The sequence below is a fragment of the Gallus gallus genome, chromosome 17, assembly GCF_016699485.2.
Source record: "Gallus gallus isolate bGalGal1 chromosome 17, bGalGal1.mat.broiler.GRCg7b, whole genome shotgun sequence".
NCBI lineage: Eukaryota > Metazoa > Chordata > Aves > Galliformes > Phasianidae > Gallus > Gallus gallus.
This window is the reverse complement of record NC_052548.1, coordinates 9,542,758-9,563,986: the sequence shown is the minus strand read 5'-3', so window position 1 is coordinate 9,563,986 and position 21,229 is coordinate 9,542,758. Positions and strand designations below refer to the sequence as shown.

The 21,229-nt window shown below is 43.0% G+C and overlaps 2 protein-coding genes across 49 annotated transcripts in view; one reads left to right on the top strand and one right to left on the bottom strand.

The window, feature by feature from the left end:
- The window catches only part of CRB2 (crumbs 2, cell polarity complex component), a 66,064-nt gene extending 62,677 nt beyond the window's left edge, over positions 1–3,387 (bottom strand). Inside the window, exons 1-2 of the mRNA XM_015279573.4 lie at positions 3,013–3,387; positions 1,703–1,866 (exon numbers count right to left, since the gene is read on the bottom strand). The gene's annotated coding sequence lies outside the window, so the exon portion shown is untranslated. The remainder of the gene's footprint in view (positions 1–1,702; positions 1,867–3,012) is intronic.
- A 148-nt stretch (positions 3,388–3,535) lies between these two features.
- The window catches only part of STRBP (spermatid perinuclear RNA binding protein), a 63,280-nt gene continuing 45,586 nt past the window's right edge, over positions 3,536–21,229 (top strand). For 13 of the 48 annotated variants that reach the window (XR_003078045.3, XM_015279427.4, XM_015279426.4 and 10 more), the window contains exon 1: positions 3,910–4,007. The gene's annotated coding sequence lies outside the window, so the exon portion shown is untranslated. Of the gene's footprint in view, positions 3,824–3,909; positions 6,192–16,352; positions 20,929–21,229 lie in introns of those variants that run through there. The other 35 variants (XM_046901727.1, XM_046901756.1, XM_046901755.1 and 32 more) reach the window with 9 other exon arrangements.

The window sequence follows — 21,229 nt, the reverse complement described above, 5'->3', positions numbered from 1 at the left end:
AGTGTTGATTTCCTTTCCCGCACTCTCAGACCACTCCAACAAAGTGACTACACGTATTTTTAGCTTTTGATTTCAATGTAATTTGCAGAAATATTTTTAATGATTTGGGGTTTATACTACATGCACACTTACCCAGCAAAGATAGACTACATCCGGGAACTGCTGAATCCCGGCCTCAACCACTGATTGAGCACCTGGGGAAAGAACCCCCATCAGCCCTGGGAGCACAGGTGAAGGCAATTCAGTGGTGCGACTGGAAGGGGTGGAGCCTGTCTTCATTTAAGGGCTGAGTGCCACTGGGGAAGGATCTCTGGTTGGAGTTCCCTCCCTTGTGGAGTCTTTCCTGTGAGCCTCAATGTTCAGAGATGGATGAGCGCTTTCCTTTTCCTTTGTAACGCCATTGCATCCATACTGGTCCCTTTGCTGTTCTACTCCCGAATCGCCCTTCCAACACATTAATCTTTCTCATTTAACAGGTTGGTTTTCTTTTCAAGTGTTTACCTGTCCTGAGCACAGCTTTAATCTACTCTCCACCTATTTTTATGCTGTGTGTATTATAACTCTTCAATTTTCACCTCCTGCTATTGCTGCTGTTCTTACTTTTTTTTCCTGTAGAAACCAGACAACATTGTGATCTTTCATTTTTTTTCCCCATGTCTTTTGTCATTCTACCTTCTTTCATTATTTACTGCTCACAGAGTAAATACACAAGATGTAAAATCGGCTCTGGACATCGTTCTATGTTATATGGAATTGCTTCCAGCTTCATTCTTGTCATTAAAGATGACATTTCCTTCAAAATACTTCCTATTTGCAAATCATCATCTTATCACCCTTCTAAATCCAAGCCTCATTTGTGGAAAGTAATCAAACACTGCCAAACTTCAAAGCACACAAACAGTCACAATAAATGTATAATCAGTCCCACTGAAATTAAGTATACAACATGAAATTATTTGGTTTTATAGATTAAAAACAGAGTCAAACAAGTTCCTTTTTTAAATTCTGTGGTTTTTTGTGTGTTATGTTTTAGTTCTTGGAACCTTATCAGATTGATTGCACATATAAAGGTAGCTTTTTCATGAAGATTTGTAAAATATATGCCTGATATAACATTATGTTTTTTCCAATTCATGGTCTGTCCTCAGATACTTTTGCAATCCCATTAACTTTAGTACATACGCCTAAAGGCAGAATTTGAAACCTGTAAAGAACTGGGTCACTGGACAATGGCAAGTCTCAAACTGAGATTTCTTTTCTGAGCTATTACAAGAGAGTATCTCTTCCCTCAGGCACTATATGAACAATCCCATTTGTCCACAAACAATGCCAAACACTTGAAATTTGATAAGTTACATTTTAACCTTGCTCAGGTAGGATTTTTTTTCTCTTTACTGTAGCTAATAGTCATTTAGTCCTCAATGTAGCATTTGTAGCTGATGCTAACCGTGCAAGGACATCCTCCCAGGAGGCTGCCTCGCTGCAGGTTGCAGTGCCTCATTCATGCCAACCTTAAAATAAGTAACTTTCAACAGCTTCTTGTAAAGAGTTCCTCCATTTTTCTGGGGATTTTTTTTTGGTCTCCATGAAAACTTCTTTTTTCCCCTTGCCCTTGACAAACAACTAGCCCAAAGTTAGAAACTAACCAAAGTTAAAAATGGAAAAATTTAAAATTCAAGAAAACACACAACTCACACCTTACCTGAAAATACCTTTCTTCGCTATTTGAGATGCAGCCTCCCATACATTTTTCTCTCCTTGCTACATTTCCAGCTTCACTGCACAGTCGCCGTTCTTCCACAGCTACCTGTTCCTCTGCCTCCTCCATTAGCCTTCCTTCAGGCTACATTGGTACTTCATCATTTGCTGCAATTTCAAACAAAAAATTTCCTTACATGAAGTCCTTGGAATGTTCCTTGATTATCTAGCTGTTACTTTCTTGCCCCTTCTCAAAGGCCTACATTACAAGGCAACAGGAGATTTTGGTGAATTCATTTATTGCTTCAAAAGTTCTCAATTCTAGACTGGAAAACAGTAATTGAGATTCACTAGATGTGCTTTCCCTTTTAATCCTCCTTATGCACCACGACTGAAGTAGAGCTATGTCTCTCCAGGACCAGGGTGACAGCGTAGACACAGCCTTGTGAAGAAGCATACCAACTACCAGCAGCTCAATTTGAACCTCCCACTACAGGTCATGTTTCTGTGCATATGTGTTTTCTTCCTCCACTGCAATGCTGCAAATTGCTGTTCTGAATGAAAGTTACTGCTTATCTTCAGCACTGCAGAATTCCCAAACCTACTGCCTTTGCCAAAGTTCCTCACAGGCTGCTTTAGCACAGCATGCTGTGCATTGATTATGCTAGCAAGGGGCTCCCCGGTCAATTTCTTTCATCTTACAGCCTACATAGGATTGGTTCTGAAAAGTGATACCATACAGCACACAACTGCCATGTTCAAAGTTGAAAAAGGCACTTAAACTAGAAAACTTTGCAGAAATTTAGATGCACTCATACAATCAGCTCTGGGAGCACTCATCCCTTATACTAATACCAAGGCTGCTAAGTCTGGAAGAAAAAAATATCATTTGAGGCCATGAAATGTGAAGATGTTGGCCATTTGGATGTTGAAGCAGAAGCACAGAGATTCTCAGAAACACACAAAGGAAACAAAAAACCACCAAGCACCAGATTCAGCTGCCCCTCCTCATACAAAAGGCTCCGACGGGCACTTCTCTGAAGGGTCTGACAAGCGTTTCTGAGCACTCCCACAGCAGTGCTGGTGGTGGATGGAGCTCTAGAGCTCTCTGATGTCTGTGGGAGAATTGTCATGGGGCAACTAACACCTAACTTGAACCAAGACCACGGGTCTTTGTCTCCATCCCTAGAAGAGGTAATTGCTGCCTGCTGTACCCCTCGTGCAGCTCAACCTGCCACATTCACCACAGGAAAGCATCGATTTTAACACCCTCTGACAACAGCTGAGGAACCCATATGGAGAACAGAAACCCACCAGGAAACACTGCTTCTCAGCTCAATTCGGGCAGCTGTTCTCTTTCTGCACTGCTTCAGATTTCAGAGCACGGTATAAAATCCATGAAGCACGCACACTGGTGAAGGGGTGTTGGGATTCTGCTTCACCCCTCGACTCCTCCTCAGGCCAGGCCGTGCCCCGAGCCCATCGTCCCATTGGGGTCACGATGCCCTCGGTGACGATTACCCTCACGGCCCTGGGCCTTTTGTGGCGGGCGGATGGCGGTGATATCCCGCGACCAGAGGAGCCCGGGACGGGGCGGTGGCGGCTCCTCGCGCTCTGAGGAGAGCCGGGGCCGCGCTGAGGCACCTCGCGCACACCTGCTTCCCGCCTTCGCCTCGCACCAGGCCCGCCGGGATGGGGAGGATCCTACCGCGCCGCTTACGTACTCTGCGCCCGGCACGCTAGCACCTACGGCATTTGCGCACCAGGAACCCTCTCAGGTGCAGGGCTCACGCTGACGACATTACGGAGAATCCGTAAGGAACACCAGCCTCCTTGAGGGGCTTTACGTAAGTGACGTTCTTAGGTGCGGGCCTGGCCGCTCCTCACCCGCACATCCGCGGGAGCTGCCTGAGCTGCAGAGAGCCCTCTCCTCAGAGGACGGGTAGGATTACGCAGGCTACGTAAGGAGAAGCAGCTGCAGGTAGGAAATCGGCTAGGCCGGGCCGGGAGCCTTTACGTCAATTCCGCAAGGCTGCGCTGCACTGCCGCGAGGAGGGAGGAAACGGCCGGCGGGGCGCCGCTACGCACTTGGCGCGGAGGGCCGGCATCTCCCTACGTCGTTGGCGTAAGGCTCACTCTCAGGTGCAGGGAAGGGGCGGGCTCACGTTGCCCGGCAGCCGCAGCCTATGGGGGCGCCGGGCGCTGTCACGTGCCGGAGCCCCGCTCGCCGCTGCGGAGCCGGAGGAACCGGACGGGGCCGCGGAGCCGGGCCGGGGCCGGGGGCTGCGCCGGGGCCGGCGGCGAGCGGGGTGAGACGGGTGGGCGGCGGGGAGGGCCGGAGGCGGCGGCCGGCGGTCCCCGAACGATCCCGAGGGGAGGCGGGCGCCGGGCACCGCTCCTCCCACTGCACCGGGCACTGCGGGCAGGAGGCAAGGGCAGGGCGGGGGAGGGGAGGCGGCGCGGGGCGGGGGGCCGCCGGTGCACGCGCGGAGGGTCGCAGAGCGCGGCGGCCGTTGGGGGTTCCGCTCCTTGAGGCGCGGCCGTACCTGGCGGCGGGCGCAGGTGCGGGGCGGCCGGGGCCGGGCGCGGGCGGGCGGCGGTGCGGAAGCGTCCTCGGCCGGGGACGGAGAGGCGGAGGAGGCGGGCCGGCGGCGGGCAGGTGCCGAGGGTCCTCCGCGAAGTTGGCCCCTGTCCTGCTGCCCGCGGCGCCGAGCAGAGCGCCGTCAGCTCGGGGCTGCCGGGTTTGCGTCCCCCGGCGCCGGCTGCGCTCTGTGAATCGCGAAGCCGACGGTTCCTGGGGCGGGGAACGAGCCGGGAGGAGAAACGGGGTCCTGAGTTTGGAATTGAAGTAGAAACGCGCGTTACCTGGCGAGATGGCATTATTTATTTACACACCCCTGCAAATGGCGCTGTGTGATTTGCGGAAAGTAAGAAAATGTCCTGCGCCGAGAGCTGCGCCCGATGGCACCGAATGGAGCGCTGGAAACGTGTGAAATGCAGCGGTGCTGCCCGTGCCGGGGCTCTGAACTGCGCACTGCCGCCCTTTAACTTCTTCTGGGAAGTTTAAAATAGGATTTTTACGCCTCCTGTAAAGAAGCGTAGCTGACATAGTGAAAGACTTCGGTGGGTGCTGTTGCCGTGCGGTAACGTCAGGTGTTCCGCATCTCTCGTTGTGCTCGGGGGACAAAGAAAACTAAAATCTTCTCCTTCGTTCATGCAGAGTAATTTAATGCTCCTGGAAAGAACAGAGGAGGAAGGGCTCTGAAGAATGGTCTTAGCGGATTTTCTTTTTGAGAATGCAGTAACCATTTTTGGGACGCCCAAAGGAGGCAACGAAGGAGGCAGGGAGGGCCTGGTGGTGTTGGCAGGAAGGAAGGGAGATGGAGACGCGCTGCCCAGACAGGGGTTGTAGGGGAGGCCTTTGGTATGTAACAGGAAAAAGCTTTTTGGGCTGGGATGGGAGGAAGGCCCGTCTGTGTCTGTAGGGGTTGTGTTGGTGTACTCCTTTGTACGTGCGTGGTGGTGGCTCATAGCCCCTCAAAAAGCAGAAGCATTCCCCAAGAAGTGGATGGTCCGCCTCTGAGATGGACCATCAGAAGAGATGGGTTGCAGTTATTCCTGCAGGCGTGGGGAGGGACAGGAAGGCTGAGAGCAGCCGGGGCTGCCTGAAAGCTGTGCTGTGCTCTTGGTTGTGTTGAGGACGCGTTTCTTTTTTATCTTTTTTTTTTTTTTTTCCTCTCTGGAACTTTCCAGTTTTTCTCTGCTTCACGTTGGTGTAGAAGGGAGGAATGGGGAAAAGAGTGGGTATGGATTACTAATGGTATGGTTTTAATATTTTCAGTTTTCTGTTTCTCATTATCTTGTCACTGATAGTGCAAGTCCAGTGCTGTTCTCACTTCCTTATAGAATCTTTTGTCCTTGCAGAATTTCTTATGCCTGTTTGTAAATAAAATAAAAAAAAAGGGGGGGTGTGAGGGAGTGGCTGTTCTTCCACATGAATCATTATTACTGAACTGTTGACAATATTGTCTCTCCACAAAAAGGATGCTGATGAAGCACCAGTTCTTGCTCCAGAGGGTTCAGGAGCTAAATGCAAGGAAGGAATCCAGGACTGAATTTCTTGAGGAAGGTTTTTTCTAGAAATCCTTGTGTGCTGGGGGAGCCCCAGGTGAGTAGGTGGCGGAATCCAGCCTCATGGCTTCTCCGAGGAGATGACACTACAGATGCAATTGGTCTCATACCAAAGGTTCAGAAGGAACTAAGAAGAAAGCGTAGGAAAAAGAAGATCATTGCAGAAGATCGGCCCCACGTGTGCAGATCCTTATCCTTAAAGCAGAGTCTGAAGTTAGCTGAGCAGTGGTATAGAAAGCCATTGGGAAAAGAGGAGCAGAGCAATGAGAGCAGAGGACAGAAGGCATGCCTTCTGTATATGTTTGCGAAGCAGTTTAAATTGTGGTGGATGTGCACATCTTGGGAACCTCTGTTTCTAGCTTGTAAGTAGTATTGTCCTTGAATGTTCATTCAGTAACAGTGATGCTTAAAGTTGCAGAGCTCTTTTCTTTGGAAGCCTTTTGGTGTTCCTCAAGGGTCCGTAGCTTGGCAGATTTTTTTTCTTTTGAAGTGTCTCATCAAAAAAGTGAATCCTGTTGGGGGGGGGGGGGGGGGGGGAGGGAGGGCTGTGGGAGAAAAGAAACTTGTCCAGGCTGCTTCATGTTGTGAAAAAGCCTCACTGTGGAATCGTAAAAGCTGCACTTTTTCCATGTTGCTCTGGAAGCAGCTGAACTTTGTAACTTGGCATGTAAATAGAGCTCTTTGAAGAGCATGTCCATGGCTGGAAAGGAGGGGGAGATGCCCTGGCTGGTTAACCAGCTTATGTGTGGAAAAAGCCACTGTGATTGGTATTACGTGTCTGTTAAAATACTAGAAAAGTTTTCAGTCTTGTCCTTGGTTGTGGTAATGCACATAGATATGCTGGCACTTCTAGATTTAAAAAACTGTACGAAGGTGGCAGTTTGAGTATTTGTCCTGCTGGGCTGGATGAGGGAGCATCCCTGGGGCAACTGTGAGGAGGCAGCCCTGGCTGTCTGAGGGAGGTTCTAGGGAAGTGAGAATGCTGCGCTTCAGTCTGTGCCCTGCTATGCTAACTGGCAGCTGTTGGTGAGTTAGGGCTTAAGATAAGTGTAGCCATGCCAACAGAGGACTTCAGCATCACATTTCTGTAACTTAGTTTGTATTGAGGTCAGGGAGAGAAGGCTTTTCTGTTCTAACAACATATGCGTGAGGAAAGCTTGGCTGATGTAGTGTCCTGGATTTCCTATAAACTGAGCGGTATTAGCAAGTAAAGGTTATTTTACTGCTGTATATGGAGCAGCCATGAAATTAAAGGGAAAAATCTTGTTAAAAGTAACATGAAAATTACAATTACAGATTTAAATAGCAGAAAAATGCAAATCTCAAATACTTCTAAGGAAATAATTGTTTTAGTACATACGTTGTACTTGAAGTATGCATGTGACAAATATAATTTTGTTGTACAAAGATTCTGGAAAGAAAAGCCTAAGATGCCCTACCTGAAAATATTTGCTTCTATTTCTATTTAAAGCAATGGTTAATAAAAATGACAAGACCAGAGACAATATTGTTTCAGTTGTTCTCCTGCATTTCTTGGCACTTGCAAAGTTTTTCATTCTTATGTGTGAGCCTTTCACAGAGCAGTGACGACAGCAAATGCAGATAGTGGTGCACTGTGTCAGCTCACACACAGATCATGTTCCTGCTCAACTTCTTTGAATAACTCTAAATTGATGTCTCTTTAAGAAAAAGTGTATGTAGGAATTGTTACGAATGATATGGGTAAGTTAAACTGCCTGCACTTTTTTTTTTTTTACTTTATTTTGTAGCAAGATTACCTTACATTTCTGGACCTTTAAGTGTCATGGAATGAAAGAGGACTGAACATTTTTGGACCCCACTCCATTGTGGTCTGTTGCCCCGTATTCATAGTTTTGCTTTGCAATGCGTATTCTGACCTTTCTGTTAATTTCCTATGCAGTAGAGGAATGTAGGCAAGGTGCTAGTTGCACAGGAAACATAAGAAAAAATTCAGAGCATGTGGTTTGTTCTGCTGCTACTGAAAGGTATGTAAAGCATGGTACTGGACTACTCTGTCTGCCCTCTGCCAGCTAAAACCAAGAATTGAGACTAATCCTATGTGTGGATTTTCTGTGCAGCCAACTGGAGCCGCTCTGTTACTGGGCCATCTGCACATTTGCTGATTGGTTTCTCAAGTAGTAAAGGCCATGGATTATTAAAAGCCATGCCCTCATTGTTTCACTTCATGGAATTTTTCCACAGCTATGCAAAATTTTCCTCTTTTCATAGTAAAACGCTTTCTTAATACGCTGGTAAACTGAAGGTATTGGTGGATGTTGAAGAGGAATCATCTTATGAAATCCATTTGCTGACTATTTTAGAGATCTCTTGGATTGTGGAAACTGAAGCGATCCTGTTGCATGGGTTGATTTAGAGCAGTTCTCTTATACTGTGGCTTGGCAAACTGTTGAAGAGCCTCAAAATGCTACTTGTGCTTGACATAACAAAATGTAACGTATCTGCTGTTTTACTAGACTCTAATTTATATGTCGTAAGGTTTGTGTACCAACAGTAGTAAACTCTTTACAGCAGTGTTTCTCTTCTATGTAATATCTGCATAAGGGAATTAAATTACTCTTAATTGTATGCTTAAAAATAAATTTGGGGCATGTCTGGCTAGCACGGTAAATTAAATTTTGCTACTTCACATTCTTACTGCCCATTTACTTTAAATTGACTTTATTGAAAAATTAAATGTTTGAATATCTGATTGGGAACAACACTGTCATTAGTGGGTAATGATGAGATGTCACAGAACCTGGAGAAATCTTAGAAAAAATAATCCATTAAGGTTTTAGACCTTAAACCTCCTAATACAGTAAGAAGTGAAGCAATGATTGATGTTGAACTGGATGTTTGACTTAGCAAATGAACTCAGTGGTGAGGAACTGCCACTGCCCCTTACACACTGCCCCACAGTAGGAGCAGAAAAGGGCAAGCTGATTTGGAAGGCCTTTATTTCTGTCCTTCCTTTTATTCTTGGGAGGGGAGACACTTTCATTAAATGCATTTCTTGTTTGACTTGTAACACAGCAAATCTGAGTGTTGGCATACTGTTTAAAGCGTTGGGCCCTGAGGTGTCCTTAAGTATCCTCTGAGGCACAAATATGATGTTACATATGGAAATGTTTCTCCCAAGCCACTGTGTTATAGACAACTGAATTAATCCTAAACAGCGTCTTCCCCTAATCATAGTTCTCAGCTGGTAGTGTCTGCCTTCCTGGAAAACCATTAAGGGACTACAGGTGAGCGTGAAGCTATGTGGAGCTGGTTTGGGAACAAGTATTGCCTGTTTCTAGAAATGCGCTTTAGCTAAACAGTCACAGAAGACGAGGAGACTTGAGGCTTGGGATCAGGATCTTCATGGGCACACAATGCTGCTGATCTTGTCTGGTGAGACTTCACTGTGAAGTGACTTATCCTACTGGCAAGAATACTATGAGTTATTATTATTTTTTAGGGGGATGGATCTTTAGCAGTGGATTTTGTTGAGTCACAGAGTTAATCTTGGAGGAGCCATGAAAAATGTTGTTATTTATTGTAGGGCATTGGATACAAGGCTGCATGATGCACCCCACTGAATTTAGTTATCATTGTTGAAATGGGTAAAGCTTTAGAAACTTCTATGTGGTATCTTCATTCCAGCACATGCTGTACGATTCTATGGCTTCTTGGTTTTTTATATAAAGGCGTGACAAGTGTTCCTGGTGGGGGTCTCCTGTTAACGAAAGTTAGGAATACTGCCAATGAATGTCAGTTGCTCAACTCCATACTTTGAAATGAACCGAGAGAAGAAATTCCTATGGCCTCAGTTCCATGAAAAACACGTGCAGTGAGAATAGAAGTTTCCTTCAGTTTTTCTTTAATTAATCTAGACTGAAGTCCTACCTAAGTTCCTGTTGGCGCTAGCAGCTGGATCCTAGCTAAAGCAAAGGAAGTTGAGCTCATCTTTTTTTGCCTCATGAAGACTTAGGACATCATTAGATAGAGAAACGAGATTTCAGGTGTAATCTCTGATATCCTCTGGAATCATCTGTCAAATGTATATGGTGTGAACTTAGAGAACTTGGACATCTGCTCCTCTTCCACTTTCAATCTCAGTCTTTTCCATAATGTTTCCATCACAAAAACTGTTAGTTTAAAGCCACTAATTAATATATTTGGGCAAATATAGTGACAAGTGTTCTAGCAAAACCAGGAAGAAAGGCAAATACTTAGAAAAGGTGTTGAAGACGAGGCTGATAACTGCTCTGCTTCTGGTGGGTGAGGGTGAAATTGGTGGCTGCCAAAAATATGAGCTGAGACAAGCAGCTTGTTCTGCTCTGAGCCCACATCTGCACACACCTCCCTATCTCTACAGATGGCCAGGAGGCTGAAAAGAGAACACAGTTGTCTGAATTTGTGTAAGAGAAAAGAATCACTACTCCCACCTTGAAAGTGCGTAAGAACCTTTTGTAACTGGAGTATTTTTTGACAATTTAAAAAGTTTGATTGAATTTTCAGTCCTAGTAAATTATGTGAATCCTGACACTGTACCTTCTAAATACCTTTTACATTTTATGGTACTAAACAAACTGGGACTGGACTGTTCCTTTCAAAAGGATCCTGATAAGGAATAGATTTGATTTAGAACACTTCTTTGCATGCTTATGCTGTAACAGTTAATCAGTGTGATACTTCTCCATTTTAGATGTCACAGTACTATGTGTGTTAGAGAAAAGAAACTGTTGCCATCTAAATAGCAATGATGCTATTTGAAGTAATTATAGTAAAAGGCAATATGCATCTTGAGCAGGTCTCTGATTAAAAACTGAATGCTCCTAAATTCTGACCATGTTATGTTGTTTCCACCCTAACCGGAACACTGAAGAATCTGAAATTGGAGACTTCCTGACTCTTTCAAAAATAGATGAACGAAGTTCTGTTGTTTAATTTCTTGCTATGGGTCTGGGGCCTGAGCTTCATGTTCAGTTTCAGCGAGAAACAAAACAGGATGGCAGAGCTGAGAAAACTTGCAGAGAGGGCTTGAATAGAACTACTGATAAAGCTACAGCTGTTGAGCAATTGCGACTTACTAAAGAAGATTCTTAAAAGGGAAACAGTACGGCCTGCTTTAAGCGTTACTCAGTGAATTGCAGTTCTTAGTCAAACTTAACAAGTGCATAGGTGAAACGTTTTGTGCTCTTTAATATGGAATCTACAATAGTACTGCACGTTACAAATGAATCTTCTTTTTCTGTGTAGTTGGGTAGTAACATACCTCTGCTTTGGTTTCTGTTGACATGTTTCCAAATGTGCTTTTAGTAATGCAGCACAAACATAGCATTGTCATAACAGCATTCCATCCTTGGTGAGAAGTTGCAGCAGTACTGTGCAAAGGTACCACTGGTCTCTGCCTTACAGGATGATGTTGGTCATCCTTCCAGCATTGTGTCTACAAAACTTTCTCTGTCAAGTTTAATGGTAATTGGTGGAGAGCATGTGTACTGAAAGAATGTTAAGGCAGGAAAGGATTCAGAGTAGAAACGCTCAGAAACAGATTTGAGTTGATTTGGATCGATGCGTTGCCTGTAGGTGGGTGAAGTCCAGAAGAAACTGTCAAAAGTTCACTCCTTATTTCACGTATCCTTTTACTATGGATGCTGTAGCAGTTATTGCAGTGCTTGAACATCATCCTGGTGCTTCTGCTGTGGGTGTAGTTGGCTCAGGCTGTCTCCATGCAGTTTTTCCTAGGAAGAACTGCTTGAGGAGAGCTCATCTGAGCATAGGACTCTGGTACACATACTGGTTGGTTTTTTTTCCACACAGTGAAATGTAATCTTTATTTGAATGTAAACGCCGTGGCTAGGTTCTTCACTTTTGTTCAGAAATGTTTGATCTGTATGTGGTACTTGCCATAATCTTGTGCCAGAGAAATAAAGACTTGCTTTCTGTTTGCACTGGGCACTACTGATTTGCAGGAGTTGACTGATTTTACTGCCAATTTCAGCAGGTGTGCTGTTTCTCAATGAGGTCTCTTTACCCTCACTGCACAGTACACTAGCAAGTCTCATGCTCAGTACATAGAAGACTGAATTTTGGCTGACAGCTGAGGAGTACAGGGATTTGTTGTACTTCCCCTCTTTCCTTTTCCTTATTCTGTTTCCATTTGTGCTCCTTGTGTTTACAAAGCTCAGAATATTTCCTGTAAAAACTGTGTGTGTGTGTAGTTGGTTGACTGCATGCATATTATCCACAAAATGTAGTCCTAAGTTTTCTTCATACTTCAGAATTTTGGAGATTAGAAAACTGTCACCCTTCGTGTTGTGAAAGGACTAGAGTGTTCTTTCACAGAAGTGTTTAAAGAGAAGTTTGGTGGTGTGGAAAAGATTTTTTTTTTAAAGTGCTTTTTGGCTACTCTTGTTGGGAAAGAAAAATCTCTCCTAAGACTGTCATGTGGTTGCAAAAGCTTGCTCTCATCCTCATGTGTACAGAATGGGAGGCTGGAGGATGGGGAGACAGAATGTCAGGCAGAGCTGGCTGGTGGGACCAGGCTGCCTGCTGTGCTCCTGGGAGCTGCAGGAGCTCCAAACCACTTCCCCTGCTGGGCTGTGGTTGTCCAGCACTGCAGCACAGGAGCAGCTTGCAGATACTCAGCACAGCAGCAATGGAACAGGGCAGCTGTACAGCCTGCTATGTGGGGAGAAGAGAGAGAAGCTCTTGGAACACTCTTGTTTCTCTGCAGTACAGGAGAGAAAACCTAATGTGCAGAGTTCACAGAGTGTACCATTGTAGTTCATTATGTGAGGTTTTGACAGTCAAATTCTGGATGCTTCATGGTGAAACGACTGTCACTGTTATGGAACTGGTGGCAGTGGGTCTGGTGATGGGGTACAACCTGACATTGTATACTGTGTCTATTATTTCAATAATGCGCTTCTTGAAAAACTGTTTATTCCTTCTGCAATTAACTAGTAATTAATAAGCTACTTTGAATCACTCGTTCCCAACTGAGTAGTTCGTGGTTTTGCAATTGTGCGGATTGGAGTTTTTAGAACAATTATTTACATCTATGGGACATTATTGCTTTATTGTTCTAAAGGAGGCAACTATCCAACTTCTGTGTCATTTATCTTGATTAGCCTCTTGTTTTACCTCTTACGTGCTGAATTTTAAGTGAATCTTCGTAAGAGGAAAACAACTTGAGGAAACCATCCACATGTTCATGGCAGAAAAGTATCTCCCAGCATGACCCAGTGCAAACACGCTCGCAATTTTATTCTGGAATGTAACCTGCCAATTAGTTGTAAAAAGTAATAACTCTGTGTTTGGGATTGTTTGGAGTTAACTTATGGTGCCTGAATGTAATGTCTTTTGAGAAGTTACATTTTATTCTTGCCCAGTGGGCCTCTGTGTGTCTCTTGGTCTTTAAATGCACACCATTTTTTCTCGCTCTATCTTCTATCCCAGATAAGGGAGACTTGAGGGAGAGGATATGACACTTCTGGTCAAGGAAAACTGCATTGAGATAGTGCTGTGAGCTCAAAAATATTCTCACTTATGCCTCTGGAATAGGGGCTATCCTACCAGGTGATATTGGTATGTCACCCATTGCTATTTTAAATGTAGACTGGCATCAGAATCTTGAAGAAACCATTGAAGAAAAAATTCAATGACCAAATGCTTCCACGTGTTGAAAAGCAGTTGCCTGTCAGTGCATCGACTTCACATGTGGTTTTCCAGGTGACAAAAGCAGGCAAGTAACAAAAAAAAAAAAAGGAGCTGTTTTTTTTTCCCCCCTCCTTCTCCCAGCAGTGGTGCTGGAAGATGAATCAGGAGAGCCTTTAAGAGCAAGTGTCAATAGTGAACGACTTCTTAAAAGTCCCATCTCTGGCAGTTTCTGTGTTAGGAGTTGGTAACAGATCTGAGAAATAAACATGATACACTGATAGGTTTTAACTACTGACTTTCAAGTTATTTTTGGAGGGCTTATGCAGTGAAGCCATAAATGTTTGTCCATTCTTACAAGAAGCAGCATTTATAAAAAAAAAATAATAACTGAAAATTTAAGAGTTAAACACCCTAGAACTGGGAAAAGGTCTGCATATTTGCAGTTATCCAGAGGACATCTTTTGGAGCTCAGTATCTGTGAGAAAGCAGGACAATGCCTCTTGAATGACAAGGAGTTTATCTGCGGTTTGTGTCTAATGTTAATACTGACTTGGACTCCAAATTGTGGAGTATGCCTGAAATTCAACATGCAAAGCCAAAACAATATGCTAGAACTTGGTGCCCAGAGAAAGAAGCTTGATGCTGAGGAGTGGACTGCTTTGAATAGTGAGGCTGTTTGGCTTCTCCTGACCTTCCAGAAAGGCACAGGTCCCTTACTAGTGTCCCAAAATGTTCTCATTTCTCTGGCTTCTGTTCTTCCCGAGAACAGACTCTGTGCCTTGTGCTGACTAACAAAAGAAGGACTCCACTGTGCTCTTTTTCAAAAGACATGAGGTCTCTGAGTCCACGTCCATCTGACTTTCCAAAGAGTAGAGTGGTTAAAAAAATCTAATGTCTGAAAATAGGACACATTCTGAATTAGATTGAGTTTAATCACACCATACTCAAATACAGAATTGCTACTTTGAATCTCATGAGTCTACAGGTAATTGCTGTCAAGCATTTACTGACTTTTTGCCACGTTGGCCTTTGAAGGATGGCTCTGGTCCTGTGAAGGAGAAATTGAATAGCAGAAGCAGTCGGCAGCAGTGTGTTAAAATTAAACTAAAGACGTCTAAGTAAAAGCTGAGGGGTGAGGGTGGTGGTATATTCTGCAGCTTAACGTGTACGGTACATGGAAAATTAATTTATTTTCCAAGTCCTACCATAGTTTTACTATGATACTAGGAAAGTCACTTTAGACTTTGGATGGAGTCTCTTCTAAATGGAAACTGTTAAATTTATTCCTATTACAGGGATGAGAAAAGTAATGTTTATGAAAGTGCTGTGAAACTCGTGTGTGTATAGCTAATTCTGATAGTGTTTTTGTCTCTGTGATAAAAGCACATTGAAACTTCATACTGCAAACGAAAGGGAAAAGCTTATTACATTTTAGTTTTTGCGGCTAAGTTAATCTGAGTATTACAATATCCTATAGGTTAGCAGTAGAACATTGGGTAGTACTGTCTGTTTACCAGTAGATGGAGAAGTAATGACCTATATTTTTTTTTAGTTTGTAACCTCTGAGCTTTTTCATTCAATCAACTGTTCATGGTATTGCAAAAAAAGTAATGTCTCTGCTGCCATTCAAAGATTGCAAATAAATCTGCAAGGATTGCCAGCTGCATCCACAGAACAGCTTGGTGACACCTGCATGCTCTGCTAAGTATCTAGTTCTGGTATTTAAGAATGAGATCAGTCTCCAAGTGCAATGTATTTTTCCCATGGTAAATGGAAAAAAAAGATTACCATAGCCATATTTGAATTAATATGGTTACGTAAGTAGTGTTATTCAGCAAACTATGCTTATGCTGCCATGGAGCTAACTTTGGTTCCTCTATTAACTTTTAATTTTCATAGTGACTTTTGAAGAAGAAAAAACACTGAACCTGTGTTTTTTTTCTCAGCACAAAAATAAATGGAATGTCTCCGTCAGTTGTCTGAAACCATGTGTTGAAAAGCATGTTTTTTTTTCTTAACAGTTTTGCAGAGTAATAGGACAGAATATGATTTGGATTCCAGAAGACACATGCTGGGTCAATTTAAAGTCTGCCAAGTTCTAATTTGCGATTTCTAGAAAACTTAAAGCAGAAACATCTGAGCGCCTGCAGAAGTCATCAGTCTAAATTTAACTCACAGATTTTGTCTCAGTAAAGCATGAAACTGTCTGGTGGTGTTTGTCCACTGAATTCCAGGCACTCGCTGTTCTTTCAGTGAGGCTTCTGCATAGGTGGAAGAAGCTATTTAGACAACGTTAGAACCTGAAATTCAGGTTCTAAAATATGGTTTTTGACTGTAAAGACTAAGGAGATTTTTTTTGTGCTCTCAAGATTAGAGTTCAATGTTTGCTTCCCTCTGGTTCTTCTCTTTGCTGTACCCTTTAATATTGATGTTGTTGTGACATGGGTACAGGTTTACACAGACGGCTAAGCAGGTAAGAAAACCAGTAAGACTGTAATGTGATGTAGCTGCATCAGAAGTTCTGACTGAGAGATGAAAGGTTGCAGGTAGTATTTCCCAGCTTAGCAGTAATACTGTTAGTTTATAAAGTAGCTGTTTTTTATTCTGGTTTTGATCCTGTCCTCTGCATTTGGAACAGCCCACTCCTATCCTGACACACTGCAGCTTTCCAAGTGTGCCTTCTTTAAGAAAATAAAAACAGAAATGCCTTCACTATTGCTTTTTAGGAACAGCAGGTTTCCTGTTATCAGGGGAAACTGAAATGTCTACACACAAAATACAGTTAATGGCCCCAAATAAACAAACTTTTTCTCCAGTCTTTCCCCTGACAGCAATTTCAAGTGTTACTTCTAGCAACTACAGTGTATGGAGGGAGCTTTGGGCAGAAAGTGAGGTGGTGGTGGTTGTAAATCAATCTCCCTGCAAAGCTGAGAGCATTTTGAATACTGCTGTTGATTCCATGGTTTATTTGCTTCTTTTGGAGGAAAAATGGGTACATACCCCCTTTTACGCTGGAGTTGCAACAGCTTGCTGTCATGCACTTCTGCTTCCTAGCCTGGATGACATCTTACTAACCTCCACAAATTTACTGAAATGCTGGTGCCTTTGGCTTGTGGCAAGCAGGTTGCCTCCAAGACACTGGTGTTCATCATAGCCTTGTATTTTGTTGTTTAGATGTGTGTTGCTTAATGTTGAGAAAGCAAAGCAGGATGGTAGTTGCATGATGGAGAGAAAACAGTGGTGACTGACAAAGATTGAAGATCCATTGGTATATTTTATGCTGTTCTGAGTAAAGTGGTACATTAGAGATGGTATCATTAGCTGTGAAGAGAGATTAAACAAATTCACAGCACTTCATGAAATTTAAGGGAAATGGACCAAAGCAACAAAGTTGCACTTGTCCTTAAAATGACAGCCAGGTGAGGTTGGTGGATTTATGCTGGCAGCAAGTTGGGTTTTTGTTTTTTGTTTTTTTCAGATATTATACTTTAAGATTCAAATGAAGAAGAAAAATATTTAATGTAGGTTCTCAAGTTCAAGATCAATTACTTCGCTATGTTTTCCAAAGAAATTAGAGTATGATGCTACAGGTATTTCAATATATTTAACTCTATAAAACTTTGATATCCTGTTAAAAATAAGCAGTTAGGGAATTCAGTTCTCAACTTGGGAAATACCCAATGATACAGAAACTGAAAACAAAATCTCGTTTGGTCATCAGAATGGAACTAGAATATGGTCAAGTCTGATGGCAGATGTGTATTGGCAGAGAGCAGAAGAGCTTTTTGCACTGCTCTTTGCACTGCAGACACAAATAGTCTTCTCTTCCAAATCCTTGTGAATCTTCTCTCTTAAAAAAAAAAAAGTCAGTGAGGCAGCAAGACTGACATACCAAAAAATGCACTTAAGTAGAGAGTCATGAATGTTTAAACTGGCTGATGTGCACGCCATCCAGTGTGAATGTGCAATACTGAAAATGCCAGGTTCTTCATGCATTGCCACCGGGGACATCAAGGAAGAAATTCTAGGGGAGAGGCTGATCCTGATACCTTGAAGGAAACTCCTCTAATGTGAGAATTTTAAAAACATTTTCTTCTGTGTTGGTGAGTGGTCACATAACACTGACCTTCTGGAGTTCCCAGGAAGTGCAATTTGTGGCAATAAGCCGATGTGCTAAATGGTACCTGCAGAGACTGTCTTCTAGGAATCCAAGCTGCATAGGTGTTTCCTATGGTGTTTAGGTGGTTTTGTCTTGAGAGGAATAAATTTGTAGCTTAGGTTAACCTGCAGTCAATGGGATATGAATCATAGCAGGAAGGAAACTGGGGCACTGCAGCTTTTTGAGTTAAGTTGAAGGATGCTGGGGAAAGAATGTCCCAGTTCTTATCCTCTCCTTTACTGTGACTGCTTCCCACTATGGTTCTCAAGCAAAGAAAAACACAAAGGTAAGGATGTGGACAGAAATGATATAGGGATGGAAAATGTCTAAAGAGTTTGAAGGTCTACAGAACTGTGGTATTGAGATCAGAGAGCAAGGCATGGCTTAGGCAGTAGGAATCCCAGCATGGTACTAAACTGCACTGTGTATTTGAAGAGGTAGAGCATGTGGTTCTGTTTTGGAGAATTTGATATTATTTCAGACCTAGATCCAAAAATTTGCTTAAGTCAGATCTGTCTCTGGGAAAACTGACAGTGCAGATGGAGTCACTTTAGTGTAATGAAATCCTTTTTATTAATCTAGTTAATTCTTCAACTGTAAATGAACACACTCTGTATTATGAAATTCTTGTGATTTTTTTTTTTTGAATGTTGATGTCAAATTATGACTGCTTCACAAACAGGTCTGTACTGCAAAGTAGCTCCAGGTTTCCACTGTCCAGTTTAGCGAGAAGAGCAGGAATGCATGTGTTAGGTGCTGGAAGCTGGAAATCAGCTAAATGTTTCAGACATGGAGAGTCTAGTCGTGGTTTCTGTCTAGTCTGAAGATGAACACTTTGCTATTATTTATTTATGTAGTAGCTAATTGTGGGGTTTTTGTGTTGTCTTTTTTAAGACCCTGCCAAGAAGTTCTCCCTTTATGTTATTTATTTATGTATATATATTCTTACAGTGTTGTTTTACGGACAGTTCTGTTCTGTATATGTTACTGACAGGCTGAATGTTAATGAAGATCACTGTACTTTGTGTTCATGTGTCAATTTGTTATTTAAGAGCCAAAAGCCAGTTCTTAAATTTATGTACTTACTTTTGGACTTGGTATGCCTCTCTTTGGTCTTGGTCTTTTATCTAGACACTAATAGGAACAGATGAAAGAGTCTTCATTTCACTAGAGAGCCTCTGCAGCACTAGGTGCGACTGTGTTTGGTATGGTACAAGTGCCAGGGAACATGAGGCCATTTAAAAATCTGGAGAGAGATACATGAAAAAAATACTCTCAGGTATTAGCTGACTCTGCTGCTCTGAAGGCCATTTTTCTATGAAGATCTTTTCTTCACCCTCTCCAGGAGCTAAAAATATAAGGTATTTTCTGCACGTCTGTTTCCTCTTAACTTAGTCTAAGGAACTGTTTGGTTTTAATTCTTCATCTCTGCCACCTGGAGTAATCTGTGCTTGCTGATCTGTTTGCAGTTGCATATGCATTGTTGCACCATTGCAACAAAAGGTCCCCAAGATCCCAATCCATGTGTTACAGCCAGACCTTCTCTAGGAGCTCTTTCAGTAGCTTTTCCTGAAGCCTTGTCTAAACACTGACAAGTGGGCTGCTGCTTTCCTTGCCCTGTGAGCTCCAGTTCCTGGAAGAGCGACTTGGGTGATTCTTCTGTTGTGTTTATCAAATGAGTGTCTAACCTGTCTTTGGCACTTGTAAAAGTGGGGTGTTGGGCTACCTACTTGGAAGAAATCTGAGCATGGAAGCCTCTTGCCAAACTGTTGTAAGAACTGAACAAGCAGGAGTAATACTAGATCAGTATTTATTGTATGTAGGGTAAGAATGTCAGAGGAAGCACCTTTCCAGCTCTCAGCTGTAGTGTTGCTTTGTAATTTTCTATCTGGCTGGAAAATTGCAGACTTCTAAAGGCTGAGCCTTAGGACTTTGCCAGGAACTGCATTACTTTGAAAACAATAAAACTCATGTGGATATACAGTCTCCAGGTGAAACTGGATGGATGCTAAGAATATTGTTGCGAGCAATCTGAGTCTTAATAAATACATATCCCAGTGTTCTGGTTGCATTTCTTTACAGACTGCTTTTATGGTTGCAATTGGCAAGAGTTTCTTTTTTGGTGATGCAGAATGAGGAAACCAGTTCTGTACAGCACACAGGGAGTTTGCATTTAAAACAGCAAACATCTGCACAAACAGAAGGTTGATCATACTCTGCAGGTTTCTCTGCCCCGCACTTCTCAAAGAATCCTTTTGAATTGTATTTCTTATCTGTATCTCTTGGTTTGTTGATACTTTTAACATGAGAGAGAACTATTTTGCTATTTTGCTGTCAGTTATTTTGACGCTAATCAACTTTGCAGATCTTGTTTTGTTTGATGTCTGGGTACAACACAAAAAGAGTTGCTGAAAGAGTTCAATTATAATACCAGCATCTCTGCCAAATGTATTGAGCTGTTCTGAAAAGCAACTTGTCTTTTCTGACCCAGATACACAGTTTCCAACTGTGGGAGATGCTGCCAGAAAGACTCTTGGCAGAAGGCCAGCAATAAAATTATACTACAGAAAAAACCAGCATATTTTCAGCAGCACTATATATGGTGTGACGGAAAATTACCTGTCTCCTAGATGCAAAGCAGAAGTTAAAATAAACTTGGATTTTAAAGCTACAGTCCTCTTATTCTGATTTTTTGAAAGTTTCAAAAAAATGTTATAAATCCCACCATTTTTCACCATTCTGTGCAAATTCGAGTTATTTTCTGTTATTGTCTGATGCACCTCAGGCTCTTAGATGTTCGCTCATTTGCTATCAGCAACTGTCATTGTCCCTGCTACTCTGTTAACGTAAACTCAGAGGGATATCGGGGTGGAGTGTGTATGCCATAAACGGTAGTTCTTTTGAGCAGATGTTGGTGTAAGGGTAGATTATGAGGGTGGAGGTTATTTTTCCTTCAGATAAATATTTCTGGCCTGTGCCTTTTGCTGCAGCATTTAAAACCAGTTTTTACACTGTAATAAATGGCATGGCATCTGTGCCTTTAACAGCAGTGCAATGAAGTGAGGCCATGGAGCGCAGTGACCCTAGTTTCCTCCTCTGTTAAGCCATTGCTGCAGCACTTCTGTGCTGTGAGAGGCTCTCAGAACGCCAGAGTAGTTCTCCATTCTAGAAGGTCACAGCTCTCAGGTTTGGATGTTACAACACTCTCCTTAAGGAAGACAAGTACCTGTTGTCCTGCTTTTTGCTGTCCTGTTCCCAAGCACCTGAAGGTATGTAAGCATATTCATTATTTCTGGCTGTTTAAATGTCTCTCTTGGGAACAGAACTGCCAGATGCAGGAATAGGCCCTACTACAAAGGCCTCATCTGAAATTCTTTTCCTTGTTTGTCTTGCACCAAAGGATAAACTTCCTCTGTGAAGGATGGGATGTTTAATGGAAACACTGTTAGACTGTCATGGTGTTTCAATAACATTTCTACTGTCTCAAATTCCCAGTGACATTAAACCACACTGCAGACTCTACTCACCTCCTCCATAGCATGGTTTGGAGACAGCAAGTATTGGCCCTGT